Genomic DNA, 7,135 nt, shown 5'->3' with positions numbered 1-7,135 from the left:
GCCCTTGACATTTGATGATGATCAGAGAGAGAAGCCTGGGCTGGAGATCATAGTGTGGTCATTTTTGGTATTTGGGTGAGAAGTGAAGTGGCTGGAGTCGATGGACCTGCCAGGGAGTGTACTAGCTACATGAACTTAGCTGGTGTCTATGCCTTCATTTCCTCACCTCTACTGGGGTAAGAATAACAAACCTCATAAAGTTGTTGTGGGAATTAGCTGAGTTAATACAAGTAAATTGCTTCAGATAGCGGCAGGCAAGCCCACAGTAAGTACTAAGTTCAGCTAGTAGTAGCATTAAGGCAGCCAGGACCAGTGGCCTGTAGATGAAGATGTGACGGGTGCCAGGAGGGAACAGTGGAAGAAGTTGGAATGGCAGCATCACTGAAATTCTCTGAGAAACAAGGGCTGTGAAATAATTGAAAGTATTCTGAAGTATACCAACATCAAAAGCAGAGAAATTCCATGGGAAATTACTAAAAGAGGCATTCTCATTCCTCTTTACTAAGGAATGGACAGAGATAGATAACAAAAGCCCAATGGCTCTAGTTAATGACAGATCTGGATTTTAACCCAGATCTCCTGATTCTGCTTTCCAGAAATCCAAGGTACCTGAATTGCTTCACTTCGGAATATTTTCCCTGAATTTATTTGGAGAAGATCTGTTTTTATTTAGTTTTGTTTGTTTTTACTTTTCTTACCCTTTAAAAAAATCCCTAATTAACCAAAAGCCTTGGCTCTGAGGTCAAGAGCAAGGATTGTAGAGTCAGGTGGTTTGATTTCCATTTCTAGCTCTACTATGTACCAAGTTCACTCTCTTGGGTTTGTTTTCTAGCTCTGTGGCTCTGTTTCCTTATCTGTAAAATGCAAGATTATAATAGTACCTTATTGTTATTAAATGAGCTAAGCCACTTTATAACAGTGCCTGGCACATAACATTTAATAATAATAGCTGTACAATTTTATTATTTAATTAGTATATCTTTTTCACAACCAAAATATAAATCAATCTTCCCAGTATTTTTTTTTTAAACTGGCCCTATGACCTCAAGTATTTTTAAAGTCACAAGTCATTAGAAAAAAACAAACTCAAAAAACCATTTACTGGCTGGTATTTGTTTAACAAATCTCCATGAACTGGGAATTATTAAATTTCACTGTAGTTTATCATGTTTACATGAAGAACTAGAATTAATGCTTAGGAAAAAATATTTTTAGTCCCATGACTTCTGTAACTCAAGAGAGGAAAAAAAAAAAAGGGAAGGGAAGAGAGGTGGGTAGGGATGGAAGGGAATAGTATGACAAATCTGGGTTCTCAGTAGGCTATAAGAAAGGCATACTAGAAAAGGCTTTCTTTCCTAAAGCTGTAACAGAGCTAAGTCTTTAAAGACGAGTAACAGTTAACCTGCCAAGGCCGATCTCCTTAGGGAGAGCGGAGTCTATACTTTCATGGAGATGACATTTGAAACAAACTTGAAGGATGGAGAGGAGTTAGATACTGGTGAAGATTGGGGAGGAGAAGTATAGGTGGATACAAAATCATGAGCAAGGAAAAGGAAGTTGGTGGGGCACCTAGGTGGCTCAGTTGGTTGAGCGTCCAACTTGATTTCAGCTCGAGTCTTGATCTCAACTCAAGTCTTGCTCTCAGGATCGTGAGTTCAGGCCCTCCATGCCCAGAATGGAGCCTACTTTAAAAAAAGAAAAAGAGGGGCGCCTGGGTGGCGCAGTCGGTTAAGCGTCCGACTTCAGCCAGGTCACGATCTCGCGGTCCGGGAGTTCGAGCCCCGCGTCGGGCTCTGGGCTGATGGCTCAGAGCCTGGAGCCTGTTTCCGATTCTGTGTCTCCCTCTCTCTCTGCCCCTCCCCCGTTCATGCTCTGTCTCTCTGTCCCAAAAATAAATAAACGTTGAAAAAAAAAAAAAAGAAAAAGAAGTTGGAAACCAATGTGTTGCTGACTAGCACACAGTCTAGCTCCCCCAAGTGTGGTCCATGAAGTATCAGTGTCACCTGGGAGTCTTGTTAGAAATGCAGCATCTCTGAGTTTACCCTGACCCACTGAATCAGAATCCACATTTGAAGATACTTTAGGTGATACATAAAGATATTAGACTTTGAGAAGCAGTGCTCTAGAATATATGGTTGCCTCTTAAACATGGTTGAACATTCAAATAATCTAGAGAGTTTTTAAAAAGTTTTTTGATATTTGAGGTTTTTTTGATTTTTTGGAGCTCCACCCCAAGAAATTCTAAATAAATTGGCATGAGATGTGGTCTGGACACTGGGTTTAAGTCTCCCCAGATAGTTCTAATGTGCACCCAAGTTTGAGAACCATTGGAGATTATGAAAAAAGCTTCTCGCTGAAGGGTAGTGGACAGTAAGCCTGATTGGGCTGAACTGCAGAAAGCTTCATATACCAAACTAAAGACAGGTGATTTTGTTTTGTTTTGTTTTTAAGGTGGGCCCTAGGGGCTAAAAACCACTGGTATGTGGATCTGTAAAGGAAATTGTGGTTCTAACTCAAGCATACACCTGACTTGAAAATGGATGTGGAAAGTACAACATTCATCTGTAAGATATAAACTGCCATGAAAATACACTGATAGCTGTTTTTCTATATATCAAAAATGTTTCTTAAAATTAAAATATATATATATATAGTAAAATGATTAAAAGGAATGTTTGTTTCTGCTACCTTTGGGTTTGAAAAGCATGCAAAACCCAAAGACAGATTCCTAAATGCAAAGGCCTCTGTCTCAGATGTATTACTTAAATCCAAAAAGAAAAAAGGACTCAAATTCTATTTCTGAAATGTCATCTTGATGGCCCCTGCCATCACACCTTTCCATCAGATGGCGCTCTCATCACAATTTGTAAGATGTCAATATTTTATAATAGGTATACAGTTCTCTCAGCCAAGGCACTCATGCTTTTTGTAGAACACTGTACTTGGTATAAAGTCTTTTATCCAATGAATGACCTTCCTGCACTCCATGTGGTTAGGGCCAACACACTCTGATTGTATGACCAAGAACAAGAGAGATTTACAAGAGGAACTCACTCCCCAATTTCTTTTTAACTATCACCCATACCATACCTGAATATAAATGGACATAATTAATAGCATTTTTAAAAATTATAGAAACAAATCCAATATTTCTATAAAAGACAACATTTGCTTGCAACAGGGTGATAGGAGAAACACCTTGCTTCTTATGGCAAGATTTACCTGGGAAATTGGATTGGCTTTTGGAAGAGAGGATGCAAAACAAAAAAAAGTTCAACTGGGTTGTAGAGATGATTGCATATCTATATAAATGTATTGAAAACTATCAAACTGTATATTTACAATAAATTGTATGGCATGTAAATTATATGTCGATTAGGCTGTACAGTGTGGGGGGTAGGGGGTTCAACTAGAGAAGACTGCTGAGGAGCCTCCCTAGGAAGACACAAGGATACCACGGGGGTAACATCATCATAGGGCCATCTAAGAACCCTGGTGCCCAGAAGATTAGGTATAAGTGGTAATAGAGGTGAGAAAATCCTGATCCTACTTGGATTTGCCCACTTTCTAGGGCATGTCCTGCCCAAATAAGTCACCTTCCTTCTCTACAACCTTTGCAGAATCCTGGGAAGGGGGGGCAGATACTGAAATCACTCCAGAAGGACTTGACACTTTGATGTTCTTGGCTCCAAGCATTAGTGACCTGGGGCATGCTGGTCAGTAGCACTTCCAGCACAAAAAAGGAAGCAAGAACTAGTAGAGCAGACAGAGGAAGTACTGTACTAACATGTTGACATAAGCTGAGGTATCCTGGGTGATCCCTCTTAAAGAGACAGAAACTTGTCTGGGGTAAGTAAACAAACTCAGGGTCACTGAGGACACTCTTGGGCCCCAACAGAAACCCAGTTCTGCTGGTGCTTCTAGGCCTGCACAAATGGTCTGCTGCTTACCAGTGAGTGAACACGGTTATTCCTACAATTGTTCTTGCTTTCCTCAGGTTTTCACAGGGGCTGGGATTTGTTCTCGGGCCAGTATTCAGGTCTGTCGCTTCACACTGAGAGAGGACGATGAACTATATGTAGGCAAACTTTGTTTTATGAAGAAAGAGTTCATAGCAAAAGCAGCTGATTTACTTTGACTGTATTAAGACTGGTTATAAAACACTGAGACTTTATGCAGTTATTATTCAGTAAGACAAGATGTTCTCAGCCTCCATAAAGAAGCTCAAATATAATGAATCGATTTTGTCGTGACTGATGTGGGGCAGGAGGAGGGAAAGTATTCTTTGCAGTGATGGAAGACAGTCTTTCATTTTAATTGGTGCATGGAAAAGCAATTCCAGAGTAATGAAGTAATGATGCTGTTCTCCCTTTTTGAAAGATTAGTTGTACTTTGGGGAGTGAGCACTTATAAAACATATGGACATTCCTGAAATGCTCTATTCTGACTCAATATCCCGGGCTCCTTTATGCCCATGAGAACTCCAGACCCCTGATATTTTGATGTTGATGGAAATCCCACACAGCACCTCTGTGAGCCTCATTTTATAGATAAGACTAGGCCCAAAGGGCTGTAAATGGCTTTCCCAAGTATCTGAGTGACCTGATTGTTAGAGATAGAGCCCTAGAAGAGGGTCTTTTCCAACACAATCTCAAAAACCACACATACAGTGAAGAGTGTGCTTTGGAGATCACAGGGTTACCTAGAAAAAGTCACTGCCTTCAAAGAGCTTTCAGCTACACCTCAGGGCTTTGACCTAACAGATTGTGTTGGTAAAAAGAATCATGTTAAACTACCCCATAAGAAAGTAGAGGCCTCGTTCTCTAAGCTTTTCTGTTGAATGGGAAGGAAGGCTTAGGCAAGGCAAGGCAAGAAAAGAAAGAAAAGAAAAGAAAAGAAAAAAAAGAAAAGAAAAGAGAAAAGTAAAGAAAAGAAAAAAGGAAGAAAGGAAGGGAGGGAGAAAGAGAAGGAAGGAAGGAAGGAAAGAAGGAAGAAGAAAGCAAGCTAACCTCACTCCCTCTTGTCTGTCTTTCCACAGGATCATGTAATTTTACTGCCAGTATTGAGAAATTCATGGAAGAGATGTCAGCAGGAAGTAAAAATTCATGGAGAAGGGTGTGTGTGTTTGCTGCTTCCACACATTAATGGCATGATTTTTTTTTATGCAAAAAGAAAAAAAAAAAGAAATCTACCCACATTTTAATTTAGCATGAGCCAATTTACAGAGCATGGAAATTCACTTTCATTCCCAGGATTGGCGCGTGTGCAATTAGCAATGCAGTGTATATACAAGAAGCCATGCTGTTAACAGTTTATCCTAAGTAATTTGGTGTCATTTACAAAAGGAAGAAATTCCTGCCGCCAGAAGGGACAGAAGACGGGATGATGAAATCACAGAGAAACACTAAAATTACTAACTCCACAACAGCTCGCCTTATTTTTCTTGGACCCAAACTGTCAGGGTATAAACACTATTTGTTTCTTTTTTAAAACATCTATAGTTTTGCTGTAAATAATAACACTGTATAAATTCTAACAGAAAAATAGAATAAATGTTGATAAGGCACTGCCTCTTAGAACACAAACAGAATATTGCAAATGCATTTAACATACTAGGGGTCTCAAGTGACTTCACCCTAGAAGAGGAGGGAGGGGTCCTGGGTGGGGGGGGAATCTTCACTGATTCTTGTATATTAGCAATTATAATGTTTGTATATGCAAAACTGCTAGCTTGATTTTAAAAAACAGAAACAAATCTTTAAAATCTGCTGCAAATTTAAATAATTCCCAAAATGAGGAATTCTGTAGTTCTGTGAAAAAATTTTTTCTTCAGAATACTAATATTTTGATGCATGTGTATCACCTTATTTTGATTAAATCTTTTCCAATTTTGCAAACACTACAGTATACTGCACCACAGAAGATTTTATCTGTAAACACAAAGCCCTTCATCTAATATTTGTTGCTATTGCCAATTTTTCAATGAAATGAACTAAAAATGAAAAAAAAACCCTATACAGTAGTTGCTTTAGGGGGAGGGTGGGTGCTGTTAGTGCTTAAAAGGGGGTAATGCTTGCCGCTTTAGAGGTGGATGGTGCTCATAAGAGGCCCCAGTCGGGGGTATTTAAAATGGACTAAACAGAAATTCTTAGCTCGTAGAATGGCAGCACGCTGTACAATTATTACTGTATTGTGTACTGGCTATAAGATGTAGACACCTTTGAATAAGCCAATCATTTGTAACCATTCTAGCAGTGTCATATTAGGTTAATAAGGCTGCTGTGTTTTAAAGGGCATTTTTATTTGGGTTTTGGTGAAATCCTTTAATTTGTTGATTATATTCATATAAAATCAGCATTCATTGACACATAGCTCTAATGACATATGTATGAAAAACCATACACTGGATGACCTAGTCGATTATTTAAGCATAAAATAAATTGTGTTAAACTCTTCACCCACCTGTGCTCTACAGTGTCCTTGTGTTCTCTGGCAAAATGTGCATTTCGTGGAGGAGCCAAGTATTAAAGATTAACCGACAAGTGATCTTTGCCCTCATCCTGTTTGTGCTGCCCCCAGAAAAGTGGGGAATTGGGGCTTATTGCAACCGCATGTCCAGAAGTTGTCAACTGACAGCTCCAGGAACCCTCCAGGGCTTTTCGTCCCTCGTGCTCTTGTTTGCAGTTGGCGTTTGTGGTCGGTGCTTAGAAGTTGGGAGATTTTACATAAGAACCCAAATTTCTAACTTCCCGTAAAAAGCAAGATTTGACAACAGTTCTCATTTCCAGAGGGCAACAACTTGTGGGGCCATGTCATGCCTGCCCTCTGCAGCCAGGTGTGGGGGGTCCAGACAGTGCAGAAGCCAGCCCCGCCTCTTACATTTGTTGGTCCTGATTGGCCTGGTAGGTAGGCACTGAGGTTTGCAACCAGACACTACATGATTAATTCAACAGGGGCAGAGACCGGCTGTTTTAATTTTCATTCTAGCCCAGAGCCAGGCTATACTGGTGGTGGTACTCGCAATTATCATCACTAAAATTGGAGCACTCTCTATATGCCCGACTGTAAGTGCATCGCATTGATTCAGTCTTCATAACCACTTCAAGGTAGGTACTGCCTTGGGTAGTAATTGTCC

Source organism: Lynx rufus, unplaced genomic scaffold (genome assembly GCF_022079265.1).
Source record: "Lynx rufus isolate CCGP_SWC_20201006 ecotype Redwood Valley unplaced genomic scaffold, mLynRuf1.p SCAF_11, whole genome shotgun sequence".
Classification (NCBI taxonomy): domain Eukaryota; kingdom Metazoa; phylum Chordata; class Mammalia; order Carnivora; family Felidae; genus Lynx; species Lynx rufus.
Note: the sequence above shows the minus strand (reverse complement) of the source record.